This window comes from Cetorhinus maximus, chromosome 14 (genome assembly GCF_964194155.1).
Source record: "Cetorhinus maximus chromosome 14, sCetMax3.hap1.1, whole genome shotgun sequence".
In the NCBI taxonomy this organism is placed as follows: domain Eukaryota; kingdom Metazoa; phylum Chordata; class Chondrichthyes; order Lamniformes; family Cetorhinidae; genus Cetorhinus; species Cetorhinus maximus.
This window is the reverse complement of record NC_135892.1, coordinates 76,475,089-76,486,230: the sequence shown is the minus strand read 5'-3', so window position 1 is coordinate 76,486,230 and position 11,142 is coordinate 76,475,089.

The following is an 11,142-nucleotide window of genomic DNA, read 5'->3' as shown; positions in this document are numbered from 1 at the left end:
TTGCTAAGCAAATGCTGCTTCATAGCACTGTTGATGACCCCTTCCATTACTTTACCGATGATGGCGAGTAGACTAATGGGGCTGGGTTGGATTTGTCTTGCTTTTTGTCTGCAAGACATACCTGGGCAATTTTCCACATAGCCGGGTAGATGCCAGTGTTGTAGCTGTACTGGAACATCTTGGCTAGGGGCGCGGCAAGTTCTGGAGCACAAGTCTTCTGTACTGTTGCCGGAATGTTGTCAGGGCCCATAGCCTTTGCAGTATCCAGTGCCTTCAGCTGTTTCTTGATGTCATGTGGAGTGATTAGTATTGGCTGAAGACTGGCATCTGTGATGCTGGGGACCTTTGGAGGAGGCCGAGATGGATCATCCACTCAGCACCTCTGGCTGAAGATTGTTGTGAATGCTTCAGCCTTATCTTTTGCACTGCTGTGCTGGGCTCCTCCATCATTGAGGATGGGGATATTTGTGGAGCCACATCCTCCAGTGAGTTGTTTAATTGTCCACCACCAGTCATGACTGGATGTGGCAGGACTGCAGAGCTTAGGTCTGATCCATTGGTTGTGGGATCACTTAGCTCCGTCTGTCACTTGCTGCTTATGCTGTATGGCAGTCCTGTTTTATAGCTTCACCAGGTAGACACCTCATATTTACATAAGCCTGGTACTGTTCCTGGCATGCCCTCCTGCACTCTTCATTGAACCAGGGTTGATCCCCTGGCTTGATGATAAAATAGAGTGGGGCATAATCCGGGTCATGAGGTTACAGATTGTGTTTGAGTACAATTCTGCTGCTGCTGATGGCCCACAGCGCCTCATGGATGCCCAGTCTTGAGTTGCTAGATCTGTTCGAAAATCTATCCCATTTAGCACAGTGGTAGTGCCACACAACACGATGGAGGGTATCCTCAATGTGAAGGCAGGACTTCGTCTCCACATTGACTGTGCGGTGGTCACTCCTACTGATACTGTCATGGACAAATGCATCTGCGACAGGCAGGGTGGTGAGGATGAGGTCAAGTATGTTTTTCCCTCTTGTTGGTTCCCTCACCACCTGCCGCAGACCAAGGCTAGCAGCTATGTCCTTTAGGACTCGTTCAGCTTGGTCAGTAGTGGTGCTACCGAGCCACCCTTGGTGATGGACATTGAAGTTCCCCACCCAGAGAACATTCTGCACCCTTTCCTCCCTCAGTGCTTCCTCCAAGTAGTGTTCAACATGATTCATCAGCTGAGGGAGGGCGGTACGTGGTTATCAGCAGGAGGTTTCCTTGCCCATGTTTGACCTATGCCATGAGACTTCATGGGGTCTGGAGTCAATGTTGAGGACTCCCAGGGCAATTCCCTCCCGACTGTATACCACTGTGCCGCCACCTCTGCTGGGTCTGTCCTGCCGGTGGGACATTATCTGTAAGGTATGATCCCATGAGGATGACTATGTCAGGCTGTTGCTTGATGAGTCTGTGAGACAGCTCTCCCAGTTTTGGCACTCACCCCCGCCACCCATATTTTAGTAAGGAGGACTTTGCAGGGTTGACAGGATTGCCATTGTCATTTCCGGTGCCTAGGTCGATGCCAGGTGGTCCGTCTGGTTTCATTGCTTTTTTGTGTCTTTGTAGCAGTTTGTTACAACTGAGTGGCTTGCTAGGCCATTTCAGAGGGCATTTAAGAGTCAACCACATTGTTCTGGGTCTGGAGTCACATATAGGCCAGACCAGGTAAGGACGACAGATTTCCTTCCCCAAAGGGCACAAGTGTACCAGATGGGCTTTTACAACAATCGACAATGGTTTCATGGTCATCTTTGGACTTTTAATTCCGGATTTATTCTTATTGAATCCGCCGTGGCAGGATTCGAACCCACGTCCCCAGAGGATTACCCTGGGTCTCTGGAATACTAGTCCAGCAATAATACCACTACGCCATCACCTCCCCTGCCCTTGTGGGCCATACCCTTTTTTGTATTCTGAAAATGAGATGAAGGTGTACTGATCTCAGCAGCAAGAAGCCCAGTGACACTTTTGAGATTTTAAAAGTTAAAAGTAAAGGTTTTATTAACATGAATAAAAGAAAGCTTAAGCACACAAGATTGCGGTTATACAGTTAAACTTAGTCTTACAAAACATTCCCCCAAAAAGACTCTCTATTTGGTCAGACCCACAAGTAAACACCTTCCAGGCAACACTCCCTTATAGATGTTTAATTATAAAAATCCAGTAATATTACGCAAGGCAAACTGCTGTAGCTTCAATAAAGACCTACCTTATGATCTCTAACCCTCTTCCATTCTGCTGCGGAATCCAAACTTCAAAATAAAACTGCTTTTTGCAGCCCAAGACTTTTCTGACTTAACAGGATAGCTGATTCAAACCTGCATCTTCTCCCAGCCCAGAGCTACCAGCTCTAGCAGCTCCCAGCTCAGCTAAAATACCTTTTTTCCCCTTTCATCTCAGGTTCCATTGTTCTCACACTTCTTTGAAACTCAAGTCCTTCCAAATATAAAATCCTCCACGTCTCCATTTTGTCTTTGCTTTTGGGTCAATAAAATATTACATCCTCACTTCTGTTTACCTATGGAACTCCTGCAAGATGCAAACATGTTTCTTTATACCTCTGACTTCCCTTTGATATTGAAACAAACTATCAACTTATCTAAAAAAAAATGCAAATGTTAGATCCAACCTATTTACTTGTACCTCAAACCTAACACCCATATCATTTTCATGTTTTAAATCCCCCAGACAACCTGCCTCCTATTAATCTCTGCACACTTTAATTAAATCATACACACCTACACACAGACACACACAGCCTTCATCACAGAATATCATAATATTCCCCAAAAATATTTTTTTAAAATCCATTCTCACAATTATGCAGAGTCAACATAATTTTCTGAAAAGGAAATGATGTTTGACAAATCTGTAACTAGCAAGGTAGATGAGAGGGAAACAGTGGGCATAATATATTTGGATTTTCAAAATGCATTAGATAAAGTGCCACAAGAGATAATTACACATGATTAGGGCTCATGGGATTGGGGGTAATATATTAGTGTGGCTTAAGAATTTGTTAACATATAGCAAACAGAGAATAGAAATAAATGGGTTAATTTTCAGGATGGCAGGGTGTAACTAGTGGAGTCCTGCAAAGATCAGTGCTTGGGCCTCAGCTATTTGTAATCTATATCAATGACTTAAATGAAGGGACTGTCTGTAATATATCCAAGTTTGTTGACAATTGTTTACTACATCTCCCCCCAAGCCTCTGATTCTCCCCATTGTACTACATCTCCTCCCCAAGTCTCTGACTTCCATTTCTTTTCATATGGACAACCACTGTGCCGGTTTCACTAGTCTACCCGACTGGATCCCCTGCTCCTTTGGAGGATGTTGGGAATTTGAGTCCTCCGTGTGATCTCTCAGGCGCTGCTCGACATGAAGAGAAATTTCAGATGACTCCAGTTCACCGGTTTGATAGTCATCTAGATTGGTAGATGAACGCAGCATCTCTGGTCTGAGTAGATGATTGCTTCGATTCTGTAGAATGTTGCTTTTATGTGGCACCTAATACACATCTATTACGTCTCATTGTACCATTATCTCTTTAGATGAGGTAGGACCATGGATGTGATGTCTGTTCAACCACTTGGCCATAGCAAGCTTGGTCTTGGATCCAAATTGGCTCTCCTGGTTGAAGGTCTGGTAGAGTGCATGCTTTTTGAGGTTTGCCATAGTTCACATTGAGCTGAAACAATATTTGTCCTCTTTCTCCCTTACCTCGTCCATGTCATCAGCTTGTACACACGGCATAAGTGTATGTGGGAAAGTAGGAAGTTGAGTTCTCAGTCTACTTCCCATTAGGAGTTCACATGGTGCAAAACCATTTTGCAGTGGAGTTGGACGATAGCTCAGAAGTGTAAATTGGACATCATCATTCTTTTTAGCAATGCTTTCACTGTACACACTCCTCTTTCAGTTTCACCATTGACTTGAGGGTATCTTGGTGAGCTGGTAGTATGGACAAATCTATATGATATCTAGAACTCGTTAAAGTATTTATTGGCAAACTGCGGTCCATTGTCTGAGATACAATGTCTGGGATTCCATGTGTTGCAAAAATCTCCTTCAACAATGTAATCACTGTTTCAGAAGTGTGAAACTTCAAACAGTTGCTTGTTTTCTATTCATCTTGTGTAGTATCTACTCCAAACAAGAACATTTTAGCTCTGTGTTCAAAAGTCCCATCCCGAGATGTTGGCATGGTCTTGATAGAAAGGAAGATGACAGCAACAATTATATTGTTTCCTGACAATGAATACCACAAGTAATAAAGTTTGATATCATCTCTTCCAACAACTTTGAGAGTCCTGGCCACCAAACAGAATACCTTGCTCTGGCTTAACATTTTGTGATGCCCAAATATCCTTGGTGCATTTCTTGCAGTATGTAAAGTCTCTGACCTCTCAGAATCACCAATCTCTGGCCATAGAAGAGTAAATCGTCAACTACACTGAGGTATCCTCTCTGTTCAGAGTGCTGTCTGAGCTTATGTGGCATGTATGCTGGCCATCCTTTGACGCAGTACTCTCTTCATCAAATCTCTGAGCATCTCTGATTTTCATTTAGTTGCTGAGTTGTTGCTGGTAGAGTTGTGGTTGCTGCCAATGCAAAGGTTACTATCTCTTCATTGCCATTGGGATATGGGACTTAGCATCTGCAGTAGTCTGCTATTTTCCTGGAACATATTCTGTCTTTGCATCAAACCTCATCATCCTCAGTCTGAATCATTGTAATCGTGGAGGCATTTTCCTAAGTCCTTAGAATTTTAGAATTCAAGAATGTCACTAAGAGTTTGCTGCCTGTCTCCATCTTGAATTTGAGACTAAAAATATAACCTTCAAATTTTCACAAGCCCATGTAGCAATGAATGCTTCTTTCTCTATCAATTGTTACAACCAGTCCCTGTGTGAGGCTCCCCACTTTGTTAAGTTACCAAAAGGGATCCCAATTTTGTTATGTTCCCGGATGAGGAGGAATGAGTTGAGACCCTTCTTTTATCAACATCCTCAGTTGGTCACAACAAGCTTAATTTAAAAGGGATCCCGCCCCCCAGAGAAACCTTTTCTCAGTTCAAATGTTGTTTTATTTTGAATGAGCAAATTTAAACAGGCTTTCTTGAGTCAAAGAAAGAGTAGGTTTATGAGTTACTAAAAACCCAAGAAAAATAATAAAAACGCAACATACATACACACAGATCAGAAATGAGAAGTTAAGAGTCCAAATAAAAGTTTAAACAGATATACGAATCAATCTTTGGCTTGTCCTTGAAGAGTAGATGGCAAAACATTGTGGCCATTAAGTTGGGTGATTCCAGTAGAGCTGACTTTAACAGTTTAACAGTTGGTTTGGAGACAAAAGTAAAACACTGTGGATGCTGGAAATTAAAAAAAAAACACAAAAATAGCTGGAAAAACTCAACAGGTCTAACAGCATCTGCGGAGAGGAATACAGTTAACGTTTCGACGCGGTATGACTCTTCATCAGAACTAAAATATAGAAATGAGGTGAAATATAAGCTGGTTGAGGGGGTGGGACAGGTAGTGCTGGATAGAGGGCCAGTAATATGTGGAGGCAAAGAAGAGATTGCCAAAGATGTCATAGACAAAAGGACAAAGGGGTGTAGACAAAGGGGTGTTTGGAGACACTTGGTTCTCAGGTTGACTGAAGAAGCTTTCCTATTTCCTTTTTGATTGGCTTCCGCTTTAAGTGCCCGTACCTCCAGCAATAGAGAGAGAGAGAGAGAGAGACTTTGCCTGCAACTATAGGGGTAACTGGTTGTCATTCTCACAGCACAGCAGCACACTATCACTGCTCTGCAGCTAGCTTTTTAACCCATTTTTCCCTGCGTATTCCTGTAAGGGAGAAGAAACCATGTCTTGTGCCCAGAGTCTGTTTTCTTTGATCTCTGACCATTTTACACATTCTGGGATATGAGTCAACAGGAGATGAATTTTATATGCCTGTTGAGATGTGGTAATCAGTCTTTTGTCTCTGCAACCACAGAAGATTAAAGTTCAGTCCTTTGCATCTTTCCTATCTCCCTTTTAAGTGTCTCTGCTTGAAGAAGATCATGACACCTTTTTAGGTGCAACATTCCATGTTCTCTCAGGGCAAGTCTGTCAGTATAATCCACATAGGAATTTTCCAGAAAGTAGTCACTTTACATTATGAGCCATCTTTTGCTCAGTGTCCTTGCTTGTATTTCTTTAAAAACACACATGTCTTCCTTAAGACGTGCAATATGCCCGTAAGTAATTTGTGGCACTAATCAGCGTTTCATGACACAATGGCATATCTGTCAGAAAACAGGATGAAAAGTAAACTGGTCTATGCTTTCCATCCATCTGTTTCTGAAGGAGTACTGTTCCTGTAGAAGCAATGAAAGTTGGTAGTTCTGGGTCATGGTGAGCTAAAATATCAGGCGATATCAGCATCTCTTTGATTTTCTCAAAAGTCCTCTGTTGTGCTTCCTTCCAGCACCATACATTGTCTTATCATAACAGCTGACAAAATAGCTCATTGTCAACAGTTAGGTTGGCCAGAAACTTTCTAACTTGATTTACCATACCCATGAATCTTCGGAGCTCAGTCACGTTCCAAGGAGCTGAAAATTCCTTTATTGTTCTTGTCTTCTGTGGATGAACTTTGACACTGGATGCATCCACAATATGCCCAAGGAAGTTGACAGTCGGCTGCGAGAATTCGCAGTTGTTATTGAGTCTAAGTCCTGCTCCCTCTATACATTGTAGCACAGCTTGCACTCTAGTGTCATGTTCGGTCTGAATGGACCCGTGGACATCATCCATTTGATGTACAACTACAGTCCTAGGTGACAGTAACTGTTTTTTATTTGAATGGTGTTTCTTGAAAATAACCATAATTTGTTTCAAGTACTATTCAGATAATCTCTGAGTCAGAAGATTGTGGTTTGAAGCACCACAATGCAATTGAGCACATTATCCAGTTTGCTAATTCAGTCCTGTAGTGAGGGAATTCTGCATTTGTGGAAGTGCCATCTTTTGGATGACATGATAAATCTAAGACACTATTTCCTTTAATATAAAAATCCCATCAAAGAAAAGCAGGAAATTATAATGTACTGGAGTCTTGTGTGCACATTGGCTGCTGCATTTGCCTCTCATAACAACAGTCATCAAACTTCGGCAAATAATTTATTTAACTTAAAGCACTTTGGAATATCCTGAGGATGTGAGTACTATATAAATGCCATTTATTTTTCTTTAACCCCATGTGTTTCAATTCTTGTTACAGTTGGTGATTATAAATATCCTCTATACGGCAAATTTGATCAAGAACTGTAGATACCTGGTAATGGGTCAACTGGCAAGTGGGAATCTAAGGATGGGAGAAAATGTTCTTTGGGGGTCTTTTATCTTTGCATCAGAAGAACCTTGTGAATGAAAACTGCAAAATGAGTGTTAATGTGAAGTTATTTCTGTTTTTGGCTTACATTGCCTTTTGAATTTAATTCTCCAGTCACTCACCTGTGTTGAGAATGAACAGCTAGATATATGATCTACTTAGTATTAAATCTGCAGCCATGGTAATCTTTATTTGTAGTAATTGAAAGGTACATATTATGTCAAACTGGGCATTGTACAATATAATGTTTACATTCACAGTGCTGTATACTAAGTCCCTAATATCAAAATGGTTTCTTGGGGAACATGACAGATAGCATCACATCTAATGAGTTAGATATAATGGGCCTGACCGTACACTACAGATACAAACTTGTGGAGGTTGGGTAGTAGGGCTGCCAACACTCCGGGATTGGCCTGGAATCTCCAGAATTGAAGATCAGTCTCCAGGACACAGCTCTGTGCAACCATGGAGAAAAATCATCGGGCCAAAAAAATTTTTTTTTGTCATTTTCTTTGAAAATGTATTTTTACCAGATATATAAATATTGAAAATGGGGGGGAAAAAGGCTGCTTGGCTGACAGTCAAGCATCATCCAACTTGGTAATGAGTCTATTTGCTTTCCAATTGGCACAGAATTCACAACATCACAAGGATGGATATGCTGGCCGACTGTGGATAGAGCACGGGGGAAAGTCATGTGATGAAACTTCCAGGAAAACATTTAATCACAGTTGGCAAATCTAGTGGGAAGTAGAACTTTCTTACAGAGAGGGTGGGTAGAATTTAATGGTCGCAGTAGTGGGCTCGTGCACTGGCAGGAGAGACCCCACTGCGGCCATTTCCGGGTGCCCTGCCAGGATAAAGTCCCAATTAGACAGCCCCCTGGCTGCCAGTGGGTTTCCCAGCTCCACCAGGGGCAATTTTCTTTATTTCACACTTTAATCATAGCTACACATTATTTATAGTGCTCTGGTCTCTCTTGCTCTGTTCATAAAATGTTAAGATTCCAATTAATCATAGTGTCACAATACTGATTGTGCAATACATTGAGGAAATGTCCAATACTGAACCATAATAATTTGGGTAGGGAATGACTCCTCCTAAATTATGCAATTCTCATATTAGTTTTCTGGCCTTTGATCCCATTATCTGGCCACACTGCGGGTATAAAGACTAGCACATTTATAGCTGATTTGCAGCTGTACTCAAAAAGAATAATCTGACCTAAATGTAAATGAGATGCAAATCTATCCAATGACCCTGAAACAAAAGTGCCTCTTCCATTTAAAAGTTATTGAATATTTATTCCTTCCTAATCCCAAAAAATGCATTTCAACAAGGTACTTTGTTTATTTACATCCTTTTCAAAGCTACTTCTTTTAAATCTAAATAGTCATTTTTGTGTAAACATTTCTGCATTAGATAGTTCTTTCAAGATTGTCTCTGTATTTATTACTAAATTTATTTTATGTAGTAAATGGTTAAATACAAAATTTTTTTTCGAAATAAGCCTTATAATAAAGCCTGGAGATTTTGTGTTTACTTTGAAATTTATTATGCTCTTGCCTCTTAATTTTTCATTCTCTTAGGCTTCATGTGAGAAATAGTTGATGTAGCAGCATGTGAAGAAATCTTAAATTATGACATTTTAAGCAGTATATTGTGTGTGTATATATGTTTTAAAAACAATGTTATATGCATTATTCAATTGCTACATAATTAACCGACTCTGCAGTCTTGTACCAAAAACAAATATCTCCACCTACAGATCCATATCATTTTTGCTCACAATTTTCAAAAATATTTTTAAATGAGTTTGACCTTGGCTCTTCAATTGTAAAATCCTAGTTCTTAATTTCTAATTAATTTCTAAAAATCCAGATTTTCTTAAGTATAAAAAGCAACATGGACCATATTATTAGCATGCTTCATGCATTATGAGCTCATTAGCTATAACTGTTTAAGTTCAGAATGCTGCCCAATTTCCTGACTTATTAAAAATGGAGGTAATCTTAAATCCATGAATTTTAGTATCCAAAATGTTTTTGGCAGTATTTATTCCTGTTACATTCTCTTTGATGGCAAGTAGCACCTTTAGTTCAAACTGATTCCATTTGGCCAACTGATCCAATTGTTGTGTAAAAATCAGGCAAAATATTTTGGTGGTTCAGACTGAGCAACCTGAATATATTGCAGTAAGTACAAATTAGCCAGCAAAAGCTTCTAGAAATCTGGTTCTAGAAATCAGGAAATATTAATGCAACTTTACCAAATGTCACAAGCAATGGCTCTGTCAGTAAGTGAATCAATAACTAAAGGGCATACATTTAAAAGCATCATCGAACAACAAACAGGTGACATTTGGTTTAGCAGAGTGATATATAATTTCTTACCAAAAAACAGTAGCCAAAGCATAATCCATAAAGGTACTTTTAAAAAGGGAAGTGAATAAATATTTGAAAAAGAAAAAATGTAGAAAAATATGTGGCATGAATGCAGGAATCGGACTAGCAGACACGCCAACTCTCAAGAATTGATTTCGAGAGATACATTTTCTCTGTGAAATGAAGCCTCTCTCGTGATCTCATGACAGGCTCCAAAATCTCAGGATTTTGCTGTGTGCTGTTACTGAAAGGTTAGAGGTGAGCTTGGCCTTGGAACAGAAAGCTGGTGGCAGCAACACACACGAACATACAAAATAGGAGCAGAACCAGGCCATCTGGCTCCTTGAGCCTGCTCCGCCATTCAGTAAGATCATGGCTGATCTGTTTGTGTTTTGAGTTCCACATTCCCATCTACCTCTGATAACCTTCGATTCCCTTGCCTAACAAGAATCTATCTCCCCCTGCCTTAAAAGTTTCAATGATTTCCACTGCCTTCTGAGGCAGAGAGTTCCAAAGTTACAGAACCCTCTGGAGAAAAATTTCTCCTCATCTCTGTCCTAAAGGGCAATGCCTGATTTTTAAACAGCTCCTCCTAGTATTGGACTCACATGTAAGAGGAAACATCCTTCCCACATCCACCTTGTCAAAACCATTCAGAATCTTATATACTTCGATCAAGTTACCCTTCACTCTTCTAAACTCCGGTGGAAACAAGTCCAGTCTGTCCAACTCGAGAGAGATTGAGTAAAATGGAGGCCTTGGGAAGAGACAGGGTACACTGGCCAGTAGCTGCTGCTAGTGATGTGAGAGACCTTGGCCATGGCAGTGGTTCTTGAAGCTTGTGGGGAGAGGTACATGTCTTGGCCTGAAGTAGCAAGCTATTAACAGATTATTCCATTCTCCAGGGCAAGAAGGCCCTGGGAGTCTGTTTTGGTATCTGTGCTCCATTTGCTGGGTTTAGCCAAGCAAGGCAAGGGGCCCTAATTGACCTCATTGTCCAATGAACTATGGAGAGGAAAGGTCAGAGTTTGTGCTCTTGAGTTGCTGTCTAGTGACCTCTATTGTGAATTAAACAAAGGCATGGGTTTGCGTGTGTGCATGTATGTTCATGTGTGAAAATTGGGTGGAAACAAGAATCTCTGATGCTCTTTGTGGTTGAATAGCTGGCTGAAAGCAACTTGGATCAGATACCAGTTAAACTGTTACCCCAGCAAGAGATCATGCCTAAAGTTTGGGTTGGGGTGAGAGCAGGAAAAAGGCAGTTAGATAAATACTCAAATGGGGAAAAAATGCATGCTATAGGGAAAAAGGAGGG